Raw genomic sequence first — 23,268 nt, 5'->3', positions numbered from 1 at the left:
CATATATATTTCCTAGACATTATGACATATTCATAGCTACCAAGGGGACCCACTAAAAACATTGTCTAAAAGACAACAAACAAGTGTCATAATTCAAGAAACCATCACAGAAATCATGTTTCAAGTTGTCCGAATCAAACCCTTAGAGTGCAAGACCTGCCAATTTAGTCGGCATATATAAAATACACCTAATATAAATTTACGCCATCAATTTTTGTGCAGACTCTGACCAGACAATTTACTACTTGATGTTCAAATCTTAAGCCTTATATATTATATTACTACAACACTAAGACAACATTTGACAATAGGAAATGTCCAATAGAAAAGTTTAGCAAAGGAAAAGGTTTAATTGTGTTACGAGATTTTAAATCTTCTTTCAATATTTTATAAACTGTTAGGATTACTTTGTTTTTAGTTTTTCCACTTAATTTTTCGTCGTTTTTAGTAGAGATTTTGAACATTTATTTTTATTGTTTTTAAGTATTATAGTTTTTCCAGTTGTTTTTATTTATTTCTGTAGGCAAGGATGATAAATCCTTATAAATATTCCAGAAAGATCTTAAATTTGAATAAATAAGAATACATTTTTAAGTTTGTTGCCTTTTCTATCCCATTACTCATTTCCCCTGACTAGTATTAACAGATAAAACATCTTTGGCCACTCAAGTGTTCATTGTACAAAACTGAAAAATTGTACAATTCCTGTTTTTCGATAAAAAGACCCAAAAAAATAAAATGACATAAAAATGACAGTCAGTGGTGCTATCGCCAATTCATAATATGAAAGACACTAATGTTTTGCAACTATCTAAGCTTAAAATCATTAATAATCATTAATAACGAGGATTTTTCCGAGTCACGACTCGTCAAAAACAAAGTAGTTCCTTCCAGGATCTACACTAGAGCTTAATTACAATTTAAAATTAGCCAACAAATGTCAGATAATTATGTATAAAGTATAGGATTTGACAGACATTAGATCTTGAGATGATGAATAATCATGACATATTCCTGAATAAAACATGAAGACAATCAACCAGTCTCAAATATTTGTATTTATTTCCATAACAAAAACAAAACACTCAATGCAACCTGTCCAAGTTTTGTAGGTATAAATAAACCATTATCAATAAAGCATGTTTTATTCATTCAACTCCTTAAAAATCACTTTTTCTTCAGGCTTTAATTTAATCCTTTTTTAATCTTTTTTATTATTTTTTTTATAAATTATTTCTAAATTAAAATTTTGTGGGATATGATTACATAAGTGCATTATTTCTCAAAAAAAGCAAAGACCCTAGACCCAAACATGAAATTTAATGTATAATTCCTATAATAATAGCTTTGAGGTAAAACTGTAATTAACATACATCAAAATGCTGCCTTTTAAGATCACAGTAGACAATAAAATACAAAGGCCAACTGGGTTTTAGAAAATAGAAATATAATTTCTCAATTAAGTAACTTAAAATATCAAAAATTCTTTTGTATAATTCAATTTCAATGGCTTTTCCAATGAAAAGGTATCAATTAGGAATCTTTAAAAAAAAGTTATGCCACACAAAAAATTCAAATGTCAAAATCTAATCAATTGAAAAAAAAAACCAAACTTTTCCAATTCTCTGGAAACTTGAATAAAAAGATAATCTAATTACCTAATTACCCTCTCATACAAAAACACAACTTAATGAATTATCCCCAAAGCCAAAAAACATCTTAAGCAATCATTTCTCTTTCAGAGAAATTTGTATAAATTTGTCTGTGTTCATTTAAGACATGATTTACAAGAATAATTGTACAGTTTATCTGACTTAACGCCCTTAACTCTACCAATATAACACAATGCTTTCTCTCCAAATTGATCAGAAATTTACAAAATTACAAACACTAATTTTCTCCTCTGCAATTCAAAACCTGAGGGACATTATGATCACTGACAAAAAAACAACAAGACACACACACAGTGTCATTTTGAGTCGAACTGAAATTAACTCAATAGTTTAAGTTGTGCTAATTGTTTTCAAAGAAATTGGGGGAAAAAATCTTGACACAAATTGATTTTCTAAGCAATTAATTTCTTTTTAAACATTAAGAAATAAAAAAAATATGAAATATTGCTATCACATTACTTTTTTTTCCCCTCAAATTTCAAAGTATGAAATATCCATAATAATGACCCTCGGATTCCACTAAGACAATAACTAAGACTCGTATGCAACTATTATAATGCTGGTTTACATTGTTAATTCTGTCAATATGATCATCTTGTTATCGTAAATCATGGACAAATAACCAATCCATAAAAAAACCCTTTTTAAGGCAATTTTTCCCCTTCCAAATTTTGTTACTTTGCGGACAATAAATGTCCCTCAAATTAGTGTTTTTTGTTTGAAGGTAAAAAAATGGAAAAGGAAATTACCACCAAAAAATTGCATATTTGATTTATGTAAAAAAAGACTAAAAAGTAATTTTTAAAATACAAATTATTAAAAATGATGGGTTTATTCCATCAATTAGAAACTCAGCCCCCTTAAATTTCAAAACCCCTGGGTTTTAAAAACATTAAATATCAGGATTTTTGCAAAAGACGGATTTCTAACTTTTATCACCCTTTTTAAAAAAATTAAGATTTTTTTTTCCCAATTGATTTTAAAGTGAAAAAAAGACAGTGGTAAATTAAATAAAACCCTTTTTTTCCCTTTGTTAACAAATTTAAAAGTTAAAAGATTTTAAATTCATTTCAATATTATTTATAGTGAATAAGATATAAATAGTATATAAAAGTTTAATTAAGTTTTACTGAAAAAAGGTATAAAAGTGACTTTCAACTTAGATTTCAAGCATCATAAACTGAAGTCAAAACTTTGATACTTTAAAGTGAGAATATAATTTATACAACATGACAAATTGACATAAATTATCAACAAAATGTCACACACAAAAGCCAATGATAATGCTCTTAGATCATGAGGCTTTGATATGATTCTCTTAAAAAACAAACAAAAAACACACACACCAGAAACATTGAAGTCTTAAAGGAACTCCACGGAGGTCCAAAAGCATAAAAATTAACATAACATTTTATTTTTTTACATAAATCAAGTGGTGCACTTAAAACAGAAAGATATGAAAAAGATAATTATGAATTATACTCAGTAATAAATTGATAATCATTTCGTTTTGCAGCCCGTAGCCTTTTTTAAGTAAAAAATGTTACAACGCTGTTCAATTTTGGCTTATTTTTCATGATAAGATTAATTATTCTGGAAAAAACAGAGGGAGTGAAACATTGATCTGAAATTTTGTACAAAAGTTATTGGTCAGAATTTTTTTTTTTTTTTCAGAAATTACATCAAACAGAACATAAATGTTGAAAAAAATATTTCCATTCCCATCATGTCATAAAAAGCTGAGTGGAGTCCCTTTAACTTCTAAGCAATGCTTTAAATATAACCAATATTGATATTTCAATTAACCTGTTCTTTATTTCAATATTTTCCAATCCATTAGACAAATATTTATAATGTCATAATTAATGAATCAACTATTTTTACAAGCTAGTAAAGTAAAAAAATTATTTTATAAAGTTTTCATTTCACATAAAATTATAAACAGTTATTGCCACTATGGTTAATTGCCAATGGTTTTCACTTTGTCTTTATAGCTTATATAAAGAACCTTCGCTTTGCAGGGCATATTGTATCAATAGTATGAGTAACATATATGTATTTATAGATGACACCAAACTCACAATTTAAGCTCGCCATTCTCTTTCCAAGTAGATTGTTTTTCCTACAAAGTCACGCACCTAATCAACCATGATTGACAGATGAAAAATCACAATACAGATATAACAGAGCTAAATTCTAACTTTCATCTGATTCTTTTGTCATTTGATATACAAATTCCATACTATTTACAACATTTTCTGGAATCTTTAGACTGGAATTACAATCTTTGTCACATAACTAGACTGGTTTCCTGCCATTTAAAGTAGACTGTATCACCAGCTCATTTAGTGTAATTCCTTTTGATTGTCGTCCTTGTGGGTGATTACTGACGATCGAGTCCTTTTTGAAACTGACAAGTTTGATAGATAAAACCAGTCTAAAACTAAATGAAAGTTCTTTGGAACTGGTACTTTTCTTGAATTAATCAGACTTTACTGATATCTATCTATCAAAGAGTATTAGTTTTCTGACTCCTGAATGTAACATGTATGTATCATAAGTTGTTTGTCTCAAGTAACCCAACAACTCAGGTGCAAGACTGAATTAGTTATTGCAATGGAATGCAATCCATGCAAGCTTTGATAATACATGCAATGATACCATATTACAATATAACTTTTTTTATAGAAAAACTACAACAACAACAACAACAACGCAGTAACCTCATCTATTAACGGAATCAGATTGCATGATTGCAAAAAATGCAGCCTAGATTCAGAGTTGGATTTTTCTTCTATTCTAAGGTTTTAATGGCTAACCAAATAAATTCCATAGAGACCAACATAACATATTGATGTCATTGCTTGTGGTGCAAATCCATATATTTATAATGTGCATACAAAGAGTAATTGTTTTATGCAGCAACAAGTCAGTAAATAATCTGTTCAGTAACATGACTCATTATTGTTAATATATCATGATAAATCTGTATTATATGCGGAAGACTATAGTCTTACTCCCAAATACAGTAGAACTTCGGTAAGTCGAAGTTGAACGGACTTGAGTAAAAACTTCGACACATCGGGACTTCGACTGATGAATCGCTCTCAATTTCATGACAAAATTTCGACCCGTGACTAGTCCTAATTATAAGATCTATAACGAAACCTTTCTCATATTTTCCCATCATTAATCTGATATTTTACAATGATAAATATAGCATGTTAAATAACGTTTTTCACAGCTAATTATTTGGACTACCGATTGGCGTATGCAATAGAGTTACAAAAGGCGTAACAATACGAAACGGCGAAAACTAAACCAGCTTATAGTAAATATTTCGCGTGTTATTCTCACACGACATCGGGTCAGTGATGTTTTCAAATGAAAGTAGTTCTTACTGTTTACTTTCAAATACCACTACGGCAATTAAATAGTTACGATTAAAGCATTTTATCACACATTTTATCGCAAACAAAAGGCTGTTTGAACACACGGCTGTGTTATTAACACCTATCACACAAGTTGATTCGAAATTGTCTTCGCAGCCAGATAAGGTGTGAAAAATGTCTCGAGATCAAAGGTGTCAAAACAATCCAAGGACTTCGACTTATTTGTTGTAAATTGCACTAGATTTACTTTATACTGACCACGAAAAAACCTCGACACATCGAAAATTTCGACTCATAAATAGGTTTTTATAAGGAATATATAGGGGGAAAAGTCCGGACTTTCATTTTTCTTCGACACATCGAGAAAATCGACTAATCGAAGTTCGACTCATAGAAGTTCTAACTGTAGTTGTTTTCCTGAACTCGGCAAATGTGCGGCTTTTGAAGCTTACTCTCCCTGTTACAACAGACTTTTAAGGTACACTGTTGTTCACAATAGATAAGTCAACCTGTTGTGCTTTCAGAGCTGTGACTTTAAAAGTGTGTTTGAACCACTGGCTTAACTGGGAAAACCCAAAATATTTTTTATTCCGGAGTATGATTATTAAGAATAGTACCGTTTTTTTCCAGCTAAATCGTAAGTACAAACAAACTTTTACAATTTAAATAAGTATGTGAAGTATATACCTATTCAATTCAGTAGACTTTGAGATAACAATTTGCAGACAAAAACTTATTATAATAGCCAAAAGTGTATGTTGATGCCTGAGTGGGTGTCTTTTTATTTTTTTTTTTTTAAATATTATTTTTATATATACTATTTAATTAACAGACTGGCTTTACTTTAAATATCTTCCAAAAAGGATGGGTATCTTACAGACATCTGAAAACTGATCGACAAACAAATAACTTATAAAGTACCAAAATAAATATTAAAAACAAACCTCTTGTTCCTATAAACTTCAACAGACATGATGGTGTCATTATCCTTCAAAAAAGGTTTAAATTTTCAGACATTTCATAACCCTAGCCAGTCAGACCAACAAATAACTTGACAAAATATCAAAACAAACAAGAAATAAATCTTTAAACTTGCAGACATGCATTAAAGTATCCTCATATTTAATGAGGGATGTTTAAATTTTCTTACATTTCATAACCCTAGCCAGTCAGACCAACAAATAACTTGACAAAATATCAAAACAAACAAGAATATTAACCACTTCTTTCTTTACAGGCACTGAATGCCAAGAAATGACTACAATTTTTCTTTTCATTTAGAAAAAGCTGCAGTTGAAAATTATGTTTTACATTATTCATCATTATAAATGGATTTAGATAATATCAGATGCTTATCATGTGGAAAGATTGACCCTGATCGATGTTAAAAAAGTTTGTCATATAAGTAGCAAAATGATATAGTATTTTGTCTTCCTACACAAAAATCTTAATCCTAATTGATAATGTGATAAGAATTGTCATAAAATAAACAAAATGTCAACACTGCAGTATTTTGTCTTCCACTCACTTTATCTTAAACTAATGGCTTAAACATGAAAGAAGCCAAAAAATGGTATATGGCTGATATTATAATGTATAATATTTGAAAAACCATAACAGTACACTAAGTTTTATGAAACAGATAAATTAAGCACCTTTTGGGGCTAATATTTATTATGGACCATTCTTACTTGCAGGCAATCCTATAACAAATGTTTGTATCAAGTCAGGATGGTAATGTCATGCCACATAGATGTCTCACAGAATCATTATTTGTATGCACATCATGTTAAACCAATATTTGGAGTCTGCGCCAATATTTCATCCTATAATTGCTGATGTTCATCTTGTAGTCTAATACAAGGCATCATTTGTCAACGTGAAAGATTGGACTAGACTAGTGATTCTCTATCATTTTAATAATTAAATAAAACTGTTTTATATGTAATATACATACATTATTATATATCTAGATTCTTGTTTATTTGATAGAACATACCAAAAAACAATCAAAGCCTACGTAAAATTAACTAATTCAGAAACAAAAAAAGAATTAGTAAAATTTGCTGAAAAATTACTACTTAAAGTTACAAGAATAGTCCCCACAGGACACCTTGTTCAAAAAGTCATCTCTTAATTTAAAATAATCATTATCAAAATGCATAATTTAATTCGATATATAGTTTTTCAAATTTGAAATATTGTTTGATGCAATTTCGCTCATGTTAAAAAATGCATTTTCTAAATTCAAATTAAATTAAATTCAATGAGTTAGTCATTACATAAACAGATCTCCGTCTCAATAATAAATGCAACATATTTCAATAAAGAGTCTTGTCTTTTTTTTTTGTCTAAATTTTATCTATAGACTGTAGATTTAACTTTTTTATTTATTTTTTTTTAGTTTAACTTAGCACCAAAACAGTATAGGTCATAATTATGGCAATTTTCCAGCTTTGCTCATGGTGGAGAAAGACCTCAGATGCACTATAGTCCTTGCAATATCTCAGGAACCACCCATATTCTGTTAGCTAGATAGCTTACAAGGCGTCCCACTTAATATGCCAATACATGCAAAGATTCTGTCTTCTTTAAAATAGGTAAAAGTTTTATCTGTGATAAGACTGACTTAATATTACATTACTCACTTAATATGAATAATTATGAAAGCATGCAAAAGTGAATGAGTCATGCAAAATCTATCAGAGTTTTTTTAAAAACAATTCAATGATGATAATAAAACAAACATGCCATTACAGATGCTCTTTCTGTAATTAATATCACAATTTTTTACAGCGCTCCATTCTTAAATGGCAAAAAAAGAAATAAATCATTTTTCTCTGAAGAAATATTAACTTGAAATGTCAGTAATTGTATCTATACAGATATTTTAAAATGCAGAAGAAATCAAAATGAGACCAAAGAACTCTCTTTTTTTTTTGATTGATGATGCTATAGACTGCACCACCGGATATTTGGATAAATTTTTTTCCGTCCGATTTTCTTTGCGGCCTGTATTTTCATTAGTCTATAAAGGCATTTTAAAAACCTGAATGCCATAAAAAAATTATGAAGGTTTATCAATTACAGTGTATAGACAGGAATCTTTTGTCAGGAAACTTGCAGAAATTTTCAATGAAAATACCATTAGCCTGGTATAGCATTTTTGATATCAGATTTATCTTGTTTTACAGGCGAGCACAATATAAGGGTTATCTTACTACAAGGTTTTTATTAAAATATCTGTCATGTGGTACAAGACAAATCTGTAGTGTCATACTGCACGAATTATTCTGTGATACATTAATATGGATATTTTGTATCATGAATAAAATTCCAATCTTTTGCAATATTCACAGTATAAATTTAAGCAACAGAATATTAGGGTAATAAATTTTGCATATAAAGTCAAGGGATGCTCACCAGCATGAAGAAATTTTTAAAAAGAGAGGATCACATCCAAGAATACTTCAAACTGAAGTTTGTTCATGATGACTACTCCAATTGGTTCATCAGAAAAAATTGCTTTTTAATGTGTTTCCTTTTTTTACCACATGACCACAAAATCAATAGGGATAATCTACTGGCCATTGGCAATGTCCCTAAAAAGTTACAAACACAATGGCTTAGTCCTTCTCAAATTATTGTATATTAGGATTTTACATTAAGCATCACTGTGACCTTGACCTTTGAGTTATAATGATCTCAAAATCAGTATTCAGGCCATCTAGTACTGGCAATGGGGAATGCCCCTACCAAGTAACATAAACCAGGACTTCATTTGATATGCCAGATGGTGCAAATGAAGTTCCAAATTTGACTTATTTATGGTAAAGTGTACTTGAATAATTACAAAATTGGACATCAAGAAAACTTTGACTCAAATAGTACATATATAGATAGGGAAAACTAACTTGGCCTTATTGGTTACTTTGACACATCAACAAAGAACCACTCAAAGGTTCTACTGTATAAGGGTTAACCATTGATTGCAAAACAACACCAATGTCTTTCATCTAAGTTTTTGTATCACAATTATTCTTGATGATTCTAAAACTATTTAAGCATAAAATCAGTGCTAATGAAGATTTTCCGAGTCACAGCTCATCAAAAATAACATGTTTCCTCCAATATTTCAGCCTGAATGTGTAATTACAATTTTAGATGAGCCATCCAACAACTGCCAGATAATGATGTACACAAATTGACAGTTTGATTTACATGAATAACAATGGCTTAAATTACTAAGAAGTAAAACTTCAAGATGACAAAAATATCCAACCTATAAACCATTTCATTGGTGACCTTTCCTTGTTGACAGAGGGCTTTCAACAGGCTAGTCCAGTTTTGAATTTGGTTAAGTGCATGATGGGACTCCTGGATTTTTTATGTACCAAGATAATATAAAACTGAGAAGCCAACAGTATTAAAGCATAGCCATATTTGAAAGGCTGCACCTTCTTGTTTACTTTATTATAAAATTGACAACAGAGTATTTTCCAAAATCTTTCTTATTGACCTTTCATTTCATTATGACCTCTAAAGGCTAAATACAAGCCTTGACCTTGTTATACAGTTCAAGGTCAACAATTCTTAGAAAACAGCCCTTGAAACTATTACACTCTTTAAATAATACAAACGGATCGACATTTAAGGGGCCAATACTCTTCCATGTCAATCAATGTCAATCAATTGTCATCTTTTTGCAAAGTGCTCTATCCTGGAGTGTTGAATTATATTGAGAAAGCAGTAAAGTAATTATAAAACAGTCATTTATTCCTGTACAAGTTGAAGGAACTTCTCCTCAATGTTGATTCACTTGGGTAATCAAATAAACAGCAATTTACACCTCCACCATTGAAGAAGCGTTAAGGGGAGAGCATCCTTAATTAATCAATTTAGTGACTTAAAAAAGACCCGAATTATTGAGCAATTCAGCCTGTTACCAAGCTGGCCTTACCAAGAAAGTGACAAGCATATTAATATGACATTCAATTTGTTATTGCAAAGTAAAAATCTTATGATATTTAAGGTAAATGATGACAAAAAATTCCATTGGTATTTTTCGAAAAGAACACTGCTTTTATGGCAGCAAATAATTCTTGAACTTTATATATCACCAGAAATTGTGGGGGAAAAATACCTGGGAGTCCCCAAATTGTTCCAAAATACCATAAGCAATGTTCATACCATAAATCTAAATTAACATGATGGAAAAGTGTGCTTTAAATTTCTTTATATTCTAAAAGTGTGTCATAAATACATTTGTACTTGCAAAAGCATAATTATACAATCTGTAAGGTATATATCACCCTTCCTTCTGCAAGTAATTATAACACAGTCAACTATTTCGATATATATGAAAACAAAGTATGAGTTATCCAGAATTTATGTCAATTTGTGATTTATATGTAAAGACCTTCAAAAGAAACCTTGCATGTATATAATATTTTTCTTCTAGATTCTGAAAATGAAATAAAAATAAATTAATAAAACAACCATACAAAATCAGTGTGCCATAAGCTTCTACTTACAAAACTATATTTTTCTATGCTTTCTTTTTTTCAGGGCACACAAACATTCTCCTCTAGACATGGCAAGGAAATTGTCATTATTTACAGTAAAATTTAAAGCTTTTTAAAAATCTAAAAAATTTCATTTTTATAAAAAATCTGAAGTAGTTTCCCTAACGGGTAACACAGGCATTAATTTTGTTGTTCAACAAATAAAAAATTTAAAAAATTAAAAGTATAATTGAAAAAATGATAATTGCAGCAAAAAACTAAACCCAATTAGAATCCCCAGCATGGGGTTTAAAATCAGACTTAAGAAATTAAGTTTTTGGGCCCGTGTGATTAAAACCCTGTAAAAATCCCCCTATATAATAAAATCTTAATTTAAACCCCCCCTTTATATAAAGGGCAAAACATTCTCTAAATTGTTTAAGATGTAAATTGTAATAAAATTAAAAATTTTTTTCTAAAAAATTTGTTAAATTTTTTAACAGTGATAAACCCTGGGCCTTTATGATCCTTTAAATATGATTTTTGGCTCATAAAATTGGAAAAACCAACCCCAAAAAGATAAATTTTCTTTTAAGTTTAATGATTCTTACCAACATTTTCCCATTACTAAGAATTTTTCCCACAGATTTTAACAGTACCAGACAGTTGTAAATGTCAATATAAACACTTCTTTTATCCTGTTAGTAATACAAGATTAATTCTATTTCATATTGATCTACAAGAAAAAAATATCAGAAAATAGGGTAACTTCATGTTTAACTTCATTACACCAAAATCAGCTGAAAAAAAAATTGTGATATAAATTACAGAAAGAGCATCTGTTAAATTTGGAAATGGCAAGGCAGGTTCAATAAGTGAAACACTTGCATCGTTTTATGGCAAGGCAATGGCTTTCAATAAGTGAAACATGTTTGTATAACGGCAAGGCTTCCACTAAGTGAAACATATTTATTTTATAATGGCAGTACTTTCAGTAAGTGAATGAAAAGGCTTTCTGTAAGTCCACATTTATTTTATAATGGCAAGGCTTTCACTAAGTGAAACATATTTAATTTATTATGTCAATAATAACTTTCAGTAAGTAAATGACAAGGCTTTCTGTAAGTCCATGTTTATTTTATAATGGCAAGACTTTCAGTAAGTGTAACATATTTATTTTATAATGGCAAGACTTTCAGTAAGTGTAACATATTTATTTTATAATGGCAAGACTTACAGTAAGTGTAACATATTGATTTTATAATGGCAAGGCTTTCAGTAAGTGTACCATATTTATTTTATAATGTTGAGTCTTTCAGTCCACATCTATTTTGTAATGGCAAGACTTTCAGTCAGTGTAACATATTTAATTTATAATGACACGGCTTTCAGTAAGTGTAACACATTTTTTATAATGACAAGGGTTTCAGTAAGTGTTTTCAGTAAGTGTAACACATTTAACTTATCACATATTTATTTTATAATGACAAGGCTTTCAGTAAGTCCACATTTCTTTTATAATGACAAGGCTTTCTGTAAGTCTATATTGATTTTATAATGGCAAGGCTTTCAGTAAGTCCACATTTATTTTGTAATGGCTAGGCTTTCAGTATGTGCAACACATTTATTTTATAATGACAAGACTTTCATTTAATCCACATTTTTTATAATGACAAGGCTTTCAGTAAGTCAAGATTTATTTTATAATGAAAAGGCTTTTAGTTAGTGTAACATATAAATTTTATAATGGCAAGGTTTCAGTAAGTGGAACACATTTATTTTATATTGGCAAGACTTTATGTAATTGTAACATATTTATTTTATAATGGCAAGGCTTTCAGTACTTGAAACATATTTATTTTATAATGGCAATACTCTTAGTAAGTGGATGGCAATGCTAACAGTAAGTGAACATATTTGTTTTATAATGGCAAGGCTTTCACTAAGTGCGACACATTTAATTCATAATGGCAATACTTTCAGTAAGTGAATGACAAGGCTTTCAGTAAGTGAAACATTTGTTTTATAATGGCAAGGCTTTCACTAAGTGAAACAGTTTATTTTATTATGGCATTTAGGCTTTCAGTAAGTGAATGGCAAGGCTTTCAGTAAGTGAACACATTTGTTTAATAATGGCAAGGCTTTCACTAAGTGAAACACATTTGTTTTGTAATGACAAGGCTTTCAGTAAGTGAAACACATTTGTTTTATAATGGCAAGGCTTTCTGTAAGTGAAACACATTTATATTTTAATGGCAAGGCTTTCAGTAAGTGAAACAATTTTGTTTTATATTGGCAAAGCTTACAGTAAGTGAAACATATTCATTTTATAATGGCAACATTTTATAATGTAAGTGGAACACATTTATTTTATAATGGCAACACTTTCGTTAAGTGAAACAATTTTGTTTTATGATGGCAAGACTTTCGTTAAGTGAAACAAATTTATTTCCCTACAGAAAATCAAACTGGGATCCCACCCCAGGATGCAATCATCAAGAGTAAATTAATGTAAGCTGACAAAAGCTGTCTCAACAATCTGAAAGAGATGTTGATCCCCAAATCAGTTTTTCAGTTTAGTCTTTAAACATAATTTAGTCTCTGTATCTGTGCTTTACTTGGACATGTATCCCACTGGAATAGTGTTGGGATCCCACTGGGAAATTTGGTCAGGATCCCACTGGGAAATTTGGTCAGGATCCCACTGGGATAGTGTTGGGATCCCACTGGGAAATTTGGTCAGGATCCCACTGGGAAATTTGGTCAGGATCCCACTGGGATAATGTTGGGATCCCACTAGAATGAGGGTGGGATCCCACTGGGAAATTTGGTCGGGATCCCATTGGGATAGTGTTGGGATCCTGCTGGGATCCCACTGGGACAGTACTGGGATCCCACTGGGAAATTTGGTAGGATCCCACTGGGATAAGGGCGGGATCCCAGGGGGATCCTGACCAATTTTCCCAGTGGGTCCCACTGGGATCCCAATTGAAATTCCACTGGGATCCCACCCTCATCCCAGTGGGATTCCCAGTCAATTTTTCAGTAGGGTTCATAATGGCAAGAATTTTCGATAAGTGTTACACTTTTATTTCATAATGGCAAGGCTTTTTATTTCATAATGGCAAGGCTTTAAGTAAGTAGAACACATTTATTCTATAATGGCGAGACTTTCGATAAGTGAAACACATTTATTTTATAATGACAAGACTTTCGATTAGTAAAACACATAGTACTGTGGTATAATGACAAATTAGGCTTTAGTGAAATATAACATACATGGTATAATGGCAAAGCTTTCTGGTTAAGAGAAAGAAAAACATTTATGGTAAAATGTGAAGGTTTTCATTAAGTTACATATAAGGGTCCAGGCATGATGGCAAGACTTTCTGAACCTCGTAATTATTCTCTTATGTAATTGTACAACTTCTTTCTCAAATTAATTGTTCATTATTTATTGATAAAAATTTAAATTGTTTCAATAGCAACATATTATTCCAAACCATTAGACAATGTCTATCTGAATAAAGTCTTTCTGCAATTTAAGTGGACCAAAACATATTATATTTGAATTCTTAACCTCAATAAATCTAAGTCACTAGTGTAATCAACCATAATTGACACATGGAAAATTGTATTTTGGTTACAACAGAATTTTTTTTGCTGTTTACCTCATTTAATATACAAATTTTCTACTGCTTCTGGAATCTTCAGATAAAAGTTTCAACAACAAGTTTCAAGTTTGATAAAGTAATGCCAGAGTCTGTGAAGAGAAAAATTGCAACAATTAATTTTCTTTGAATCTCTTGGAGTAAATCAGTCTGTTTTAACCCTTAACCTGCTGGGACCTGAAGTGCTCAGCCTTTAACATCAGACCCATATCTAGTTGTGCAATCTGGCCATTATTTGCTCTTACTTTCAAATTTTCATCTTGATATCCCCAAAAAATTGATAACTGACAGTTCCAAAAATCAGAAATTGTACATAAGTCCATTTATAAAATTTAAGTAAAGGGTTAAGTTAAGAGACAGTACTATGAACCTTTTAAGTTAAGGCCATGGTAAATTAGGATCCGGCAATTAAAATGCCTTACAGTTTTTTAATATATAACAGTATGTCTACAGAAATATTTTTCAAAATTTATTAAATCTTAGTCATTTAAATTGATTTTCTTGTATTTCTTCAATAAAACTGCCAAACCAAGTCCCTATAGAGAAAAACTTATCACTAAAATAAGTTACACAGCAATTACATTTACAGACAGGATTTTGTATTTATTATTACAAAGAAAACACAATATCATCCAAATATAAGTCACTTTTTCGAACTTCTATCATGCTTTTATTGTAAGCTTATAAAATTATTATTGTACCCTGAAGCCTCATGCCATGCCAATTGTTACAGATATGAATTAATTGACACTACATTTGATTGACAGTTATTTATAAGTAAGTTTATATATATATATCATCATAGATAACACCATTGTACTTTTATTTTGATGTTAAAATTATAAAGTTCGAACTTCAGCCTTAAACAATGTAGTTTAACAAGTATATAAAACTGACATTAATTTGACACAATTCCAAACTAAACAAGTTAGTCATAAAAAGAACTTTAAATTGTAGGTATAAAGAACCACTATTTTACCATTGCTGTAAATTAATGAAGACATTTTGTTACCAATATTGTTTTTCGGTTGGAACATTTCTCTACCTCGTGCCATTTCATGTCTGACAAAGCCATATTTGTATGCACATCACGTAAATCCAATATGTGAAATTGCGACAATACATCATGCTGTAATTCTCGATGTTAATCTTGTTTTGTATAACAAGGTTTTACCGCAGTTATTTGTTACAGTAAATATAGGAGTAGTTGCACTTATAACTAACTTAAATATATTTCCTACGTTATATCATTGAAACTGTTTGAGTCTCGAGAATTCCAATAACTATAATTAAAACAAAAACAGTTTCAAATCAATTTTGTATGACTTTCATACCAATTTAATGGACAAAGTAGAGAATTTTTCCAAATGAATAAAGATTAAAGAATAATAGTAATGTTCCGTTAAAACTTTTTTTGGGTTGTTTTTTTTACGTCGTATCTGAATACAGTAAAGGTCAATATAGCAACTTTCCAGCTTTACTGATGGAAGAAGACATCAGGTGTCTTTCTTTGCCCTTGTATTTCAGGAACAGAATAGAACCATCAACTTTTGGTAAGCTTAGCTGGATAGTTTCCAATGACATGAAGGAATCCAAAGTCCCAATTGGGATTCAAACCCACAGTGATGAGGGGCGAGTGGTTTGATTCAGTTAACGACTTTAACCATCTTAACCCTAAGTAATTAACCCCTATTACAACTAATATTGTGTTTGATCATATCAATATATAATCAATGGGTGTATTAAATTTGGCCCTGTGTCCCAGAGTCAACACCATTTCTGTTTATGTCCAAAGTCTAAGACTTGTTAGAAAGGAAATTTATAACTGAATAATTTTAAACTTTAAATTAACAACATTAAGAAGTCTGGATAATAAACAAATATTATGTACATATATTAAATCAGCACTGTGAAAATGCTATGGGAAACAAAACACAGCAACTTGTGGATAATCATCCTGTCTGTCATTTATCTACTGGTCCCAGAACTCAAGTTGAATTGTTTGATTCAATAACTACCAATGAAGCCAGTTCAAAATTAAAAGCACTTAAGTTACCAGAATTTCAAGTGTATTACATAAATTTCAGGGTTTTTATAATAGATTAACTTGTTAACACATGACCAGGGTTAACTTCCTAAGGTCTACAGATTGTTAGTAATGTTAAGTGATAAGCAGTTTAGTGGGTTATTTTAATCAAAAGCCTGATATTATCAATCCAAAGCCATTTGTTTTGCCAAAAAATAACACTTTAATAACATTTCATATTAAAAAAAAAAACACCAACAAAACTACGCATTTGATTACAAAAATAGCACAGCTTTTCAAACTAAATTGTGCAACATGAAATCAAAAACATGATTAACTCAAGGGCAATGACAACAACTAAAAACTTAAAAAGTCAAGACTTAGTACACAAAAACAATCTGTACAAAGTTTTATAAACAATTAATACAAAAAAAGAACATTAAAAATTGTTTTCAACAAATACACTCATTTGCCCTGTGTTTCAGTCAAAATGGCTTTTAGATTGCATCTCAATTTCTGTATACATTGTTAATTATTTACTTACAATGTTAACCATTAGATCCTTTTTGTCCTGAAAATAGCAAAACATTATATAGTTTTACACAAAATACATTCTTTAATCAACAGCACATGAGCTCCCCATTTACATGAAGAATCAATATTACTGCAAATAAAATATTATTTTACATAAAGAACCAATATTTACTGCAAATAAAATATTAAACTATAAAATGAAGTTTAAATTTTCAAATAAGTAAATAAAAATATTAAAACAAATAAAATGTGGTTCTATTTAGCAAATACAGTCATTTTAAAACTGTTTGTAACTCAAATATTGTGCAAAACAGATAATCACGCTCTTGTCTCAACTGACAAAAGCAAAGTATTAATTTCATCAATACATGATATTTCTTGTATTTCATCTAAGATTTGACATTTACAACACCTCTAAAGAGAGAAATGTACAAAAATAGTCAAATACCAGTATAATATGAAAACTTAATTAAACATTGAATACCAATATAACATGAAAATCATTCAACACAAAAAAATGCCATTAATTCTATCCCATAGGATTTCATTATTGTTACAGAATTTCTCATTCAGAGGCAGGGTTTTCAATTCTATAATTTAATGTCATTAATAATAATAATTATAAGGAACTAAAAGTTATTTCAGTGCAAACATATAGCATGAATTATTTCAGCAAAATTTGCTACTGATCTTCCCTAAGGTAGCAGTAAAACATCAAAAACTTTTCATAAAGCTTGGAATATTTCAAAATCAGTTTTTTTTGTTGTTGTTGTTGTTGTTTTGTTGAATTATTAGCTTTTTATATAGAATACAAATGCATGAAAATATTATTTTGGACAGCATCATAAATAACTTGCTTTGTTTTTCCTTCCTTGAATTGAATATGACTCATGGAATTAGAAAAATCACTGCAATATAACAGATCCCCATAAATCACATTTTTTTTCATTTAGAATTAATAACTGAGCCAAAATGCTCGCATTTTAATTGATACTGTAAATTTTACAAATCACAATTCGATTCTTTATCCGTATGCAGCAATTCCAATGACAAAGATACTTGAACAAGAGCCACATAGTCATGATGGTCTTGTGTGACCAGCAGTATAGATTGTCTGTTAAAGATCCCTGTCTTACTGCAATGCTTTCCCACCAAAAAAATTTCTAACATTGGCCAATATCGTATAATATACAATTGGTCAATTCCGGAATGTTATGTATTTTTCACAATCTTCAGTATTCAAATTTTTTAACCGTTTATATTAACTGGCATTTAGTAAATAGCAATAATGAATGAGCAATTGTAAATAAACTAATGCCCAAGATTTTGAAAAAATAACATTCCGAAAATAGCCGATGTGCTACGATATTGGCCTATGTTAGATTTTTTTGTGGTATAAGACTACCTTAAATTAACTGTTGAAAACAAAGTCTCATGAACTAATCTAAAATTGGTGGCACAATATTAGGAGCATATAGTATATTTCTTACAAAGAAAAAGTGTGATGGTCCCAAGAAAGACATTTGAGACATTTTGAAAAAGGTCTAGCAGAAAAATATTAAATCTTTTAATAGACGCATACTGTGGTCCTGAAACTAAAATCCTGGAATTTTTCCTGCTTTTCTTGTGTGTGTGTGTCTGGGTTTTTTATGGAATATTTCCCTTCATTTTAAAACCAATACTATTAAAAGCATTTTATGCATTATACATTTCAGAAACCTTTTGTCATGAACTTGCAGGAATTTTCAATGGGAAACACCATTAGCCCAGTAGTATAATGTTAATATAAATCACAAGTCATACCTGTCCAAGCAAAGGCTATTAGAATATCATATTCTTATTAAAAGATCTGTCAAAGAATACATTACAAATTTATTACAGGTAACTAATATGAAATGCTTAAATGGGTATTGTAATCCCAAATGAAATCCATATAGCCCAAGACTGCTTTATATAAAAGCTTTTATTTAACCCCCACACACTGATCAAGTATTTCAATGCCTTATTTCAGAAAATTGTATCAATTTAGGATAACATTGTGATTTAAATAACTGACTGCTGAGCTTTATTTTGTTTTAATAAAACCAACTTTTCTATGGAAACATAATAAATGAGAAAATTTAGCTCAGTGAAGATATCTCAGACAGCAATAATATTGTAAAAAAATTGTATCTTACTAATTTTACTTGACAATTTTTAAATGAGATGGGATTTTCTTGATGTAAAATATTTCGCTTGAACCGCAAGTTGAACATATTTATATATGCATATATCACTCTTCGAAAAGTGGAGCTAAAAACCATGTTAATGCTAACAAGAAGATAGAATGATACAGTTTGAGCCAATTTTCAAGAAAGTTCGTGCAAGGAGGCAATAAAAACACTCCTACTATCGGCTTGTTTGTCGATATTAGCTATTTTGTTGTTAAAATCAAATGTGAAACAACACAAAAACTGGTCGTTCCCTCATTTTATTAGAACCGCAAAACAAATTATTAACGTCAATGCTTTCAAATAAAATGCTCAAGAAGTGATATCTGATGCATTTACGAACAACATTCTTTCACAGAGTTAAAAAAATCACAACAAAATTTAATAAATATTTTTCTCTGAGAAGGTATATTTTGTTATTAATTTTATATACAGTAGGCCAAAACCTGCGAATAAAAACACACCAAGAGCTGTCAGAAGAACAGCATGCTCAATGTTTTTCCAGCCTGACAGTATAAAATGTGCCATACAGGAAGATAATCTTGGTTCACTGGGAGATCATGAAGTTCCTGATTGCTAGAAAATTATTTTTTCCAAAAAATGGTGACATAAATTATTCAAGATTCACTTATAATTTGACTGTGTTTCCCAGTTTACTTTATTTCACAACATTGGGAAGAACCATTTCATACCTGACCTCAAAGGGCTGGAAAAAAACACCAAAGGGTGGAAAAAAACTCAACTGAGTAATAAAAGGGTTTATTTAATGTAACAAAGAACTTGAGTTTAAGACTGCTTAATTAATCTGACTTTAAAACAAAAGCGAATAACTTAAAAAAAAGGTCTGCTCAATTCTAAACAATAAAATAATGTTATCTTCAAATGTAATAATTGAATTTCAAAATATCAAATTCATCTCCTAGCTGACAGTATATGTAGACATATCGTTCTGTGAATTTCCAGGATTTTCTTCTTCATCTTTAAGTCCTTTATTTGTTTAGGAATTTATTTCTTTTGCTCAGTAAAAGAAAATGAGAAAGAATTATCCTCGCTGTAACAACATAAAAGGAAAGTACACCACAATTTATGTTGTGCAAGTCAAAAAGATCTTTCTAAAGAAACTTCTTCTCAATGTTGATTCACTTGGGTAATCAAATAAACAGCAATTTTCACCTCCACCATTGAAGAAGCCTAAGGGGAGAGCATCTTTAATTAATCAATTTAGATACTAAAAAGACCCGAATTATTGAGCAATTCAGCCTGTTACCAAGCTGGCCTTACCAAGAAAGTGACAAGCATATTAATATGACATTCAATTTGTTATATTTGCAAGATTTCCGAGACTTTCAATGACAAGTTTTTCCACAGGGAATTCACCTGAAATTGGTGCAAACTGAAACATATAAAGAACTCAGCTCACTCTGAAATTTCATCTTCAAACTTTGAGGAAATGTCAAATACATTTATTGCAACATTGACATTCCTTGTTTAAGTGACATGTAATCTAGAGTTTTTCATGGCATGCCTTAGCCCTTCATTCTTTGGGTTTAATTGAAAGTTTAACTCTCTCTTGCAAATGAAGCTAAACTTTAATTAAATAAAAAAACGATCTTTAATTGCTTTTACATGACATTAACAATCATTATAATCATGGCAAATTAACCTAAGTTTTTAGTTTAAACATATTTATTTTAGGTCAATTGCAAAACAAGTTCTTGCAACAGATATTAACGTCAAGTGCACTTCCTCAAACTTAAGACCAGTACTTGTGTCATATGAGGAATCATATTTGTGACCAGAGTAGGGCTCGGACCCACAATCCCTCGGTTGAGAGGCAGACACTTTAACCAATTGGTCATCACCCCCTTTACCTTAGGTACAAAGATCAAACAACATTCTACATAAAGAAAACACAAAAGCATGTTTTACCAATTACTTCCATATTCTTAAAATTCCTTAAAAGACTTAAATTATATCTATATTTTGATAAGATAAATATTTTAAATGTGCACAGAAAAGACATTAAGAAGATGAAAATAGTACTGAAATAAAACTTAAGAAACCTTAAATACAGATTTTCTATCTTTCAATCTGGACAAAATCAGTCTTCATATCTCGGGAAAATTTCAAAATTTCTAGTGACTGATGACAGCAAATAGTACAGACCATGATCTGACCTTATATTGGTCTGCACTGGTTAGATGGGTAAAACCTGTTGCAACCAGGAAGTCAAGGCTTAAATTATCTTTGAAAGAAAAAAAATACAGAAAAAGAAATTAGGGACATTTTGATGAATTTATTTTTTAATATTGATCTCATAAAACTATTTTGGTTTCAACCCTTATAATCATATTCAAACAACTGCACATGGTAACAAAACCAGAAATCATTAAGATTTGCATGTTTTAAGCACTTGAACTGTTGATTTATACAGTAATCAATTCCTTAATACATCCAAATCAAGCTTTGCATTTCAAATGAAGCCGTACAAAAATGCTATTTACAAGCCAAGTTGACGTCTCTTTTAATATTGGAGGAAGTAATCGTGGCCGTTTTTAAGACTTTTAGGACTTACGCATGTTTCATTAGATTTCATAATAGAAAATTTCTATCCTTGAAACTTTTAATTGGTTGTTCACAAAAAACAAAGGTTTACCAACTTCAGAAACATTCTTAAATTTCAAAAACAACCATTTACCCTGACAGGTGTTTTGTTTGAACGGAAATTACAAACTGCAAATCTACATGGAGTATCAGCAAAGTCGCTTTGAAATCTAAGCTATTACATAGGAAAATCTTTAAAAGCTATTTGGTAACAGAAAATGCACTTAGTTATTTATCTTGTACTGTTTATGTTGAGACATTACCAGGTGACAGTTACATAGTTACGTTTAAAAGACACAGAAGAGCTGCTTTTAAAACAGGAATTCAAATGACCTTAAGGCATTTAGATAAAAATGTCCTCTCCAAAGAAATTCATTGTCAACACTAAAAAGGCCAAGTATTGCTAAATCTATTTCTTGATATTATCTTTGCTTAATGTTCAAGGGGCTGACAGTATTTATGCATCCTGAACAGTACAATTAAAAGAAAAAGAAAATTTGAAAAACTTAAAGAATACCAAAAAACTTTGGTGGACGGTAGTTTAGTCAGACAGTATAGTGCTGTATTAAAGCTTCATTTGTAGATGAGCCAAAATATTTCAAGAAATTCAAACTTCAAAAACAAAATAAATTGAGCTTTAAGAAAAGTAAAAAATCTTCAAGATAAAAGTAATAATTTCCATGTAATGTTAATCATATTTCTACTGCATTCATTACTTAAAATACAGTAAGGACTATTTCTGCATATGTTGACCTCCTTTTGGTTGAATTTACATTGGTTGTAAGTGCCTTTTGTAATGTGTTAATTATTTACTTTGTTTACTTCACAGTATTTTACTTTTTATCACATTTTAAAATTTTCATGAAAATTTTCAGGAATCATGAGGCGTGCAGCTTTAAAGACCTGCAGGTTCTATAATGGTGATAATTACCAGTAGGTAAGTCATTATTGCTGATATCAACACTGTTCTACTTAGAGAGAATAGGCTGTAATAGACACATCAATTATTGACAATAACATTCTTATCTTTTAAACTCCTTAAATTTCAAAAAACAAACAGGACTGGTGTAACACTTCCTTTGTTCAAGAAAGCAAAGCTTTTGACGTTGAACAATATAATAATACATATTTCATTAACAGTAAAATCTACAATTGTTGACAACAAGAGACATTCTATCAGAAGCAATTTTCCTCCCCAAACATTATATCATGTGTTAACAGTTGGCAAAATCTGAACCTCAGATGTTGATACCAGTAATAATTCTGTTGAAAAAAAATGGCAATATTTCCATCAAGCGTACAGTCATATATCTCTAACAAAGTAATCCCAAAGGACTTCTTGTTTTCTCTAATCCAAATTTGATGATGACAGCCATGTAATGATCTACATAAAACATGACCTTATACGGCTATGATTTGTGCCATTTTTACGTGATTGTAGAATAATGCCACATTTCTGCCACAAAACTGTCCATTGACTTTTAGATTTATACATTTACTGAAGATATTAGTAATGCAAATATACAATATATTTTTACAAAGTGACAGCTTTATTCCATCAATTAGAAACCTCAGACCCATAAAAAGGTTCAAACACCATGGTTAAGAACATTAAATATCAGGATCTCTTGCATAAAGATCGGATTTCTGCTTT

The 23,268-nt window shown here is 30.1% G+C and overlaps 1 protein-coding gene across 6 annotated transcripts in view; it reads right to left on the bottom strand.

Annotated features, from left to right (window-relative positions):
* The window catches only part of LOC132725844 (amyloid beta precursor protein binding family B member 2-like), a 93,740-nt gene that overhangs the window by 33,610 nt on the left and 36,862 nt on the right, over positions 1 to 23,268 (bottom strand). For 2 of the 6 annotated variants that reach the window (XM_060711053.1, XM_060711061.1), the window contains one exon: positions 16,811 to 16,837. The exons of the other annotated variants lie outside the window; for them this stretch is intronic. The gene's annotated coding sequence lies outside the window, so the exon portion shown is untranslated. The remainder of the gene's footprint in view (positions 1 to 16,810; positions 16,838 to 23,268) is intronic. 6 annotated transcript variants of the gene reach the window in all.

Source organism: Ruditapes philippinarum, unplaced genomic scaffold (assembly GCF_026571515.1).
Source record: "Ruditapes philippinarum isolate M1 unplaced genomic scaffold, ASM2657151v2 ctg1511_1_1_1_1, whole genome shotgun sequence".
In the NCBI taxonomy this organism is placed as follows: domain Eukaryota; kingdom Metazoa; phylum Mollusca; class Bivalvia; order Venerida; family Veneridae; genus Ruditapes; species Ruditapes philippinarum.
This window is presented reverse-complemented; position numbering and strand designations above follow the sequence as displayed.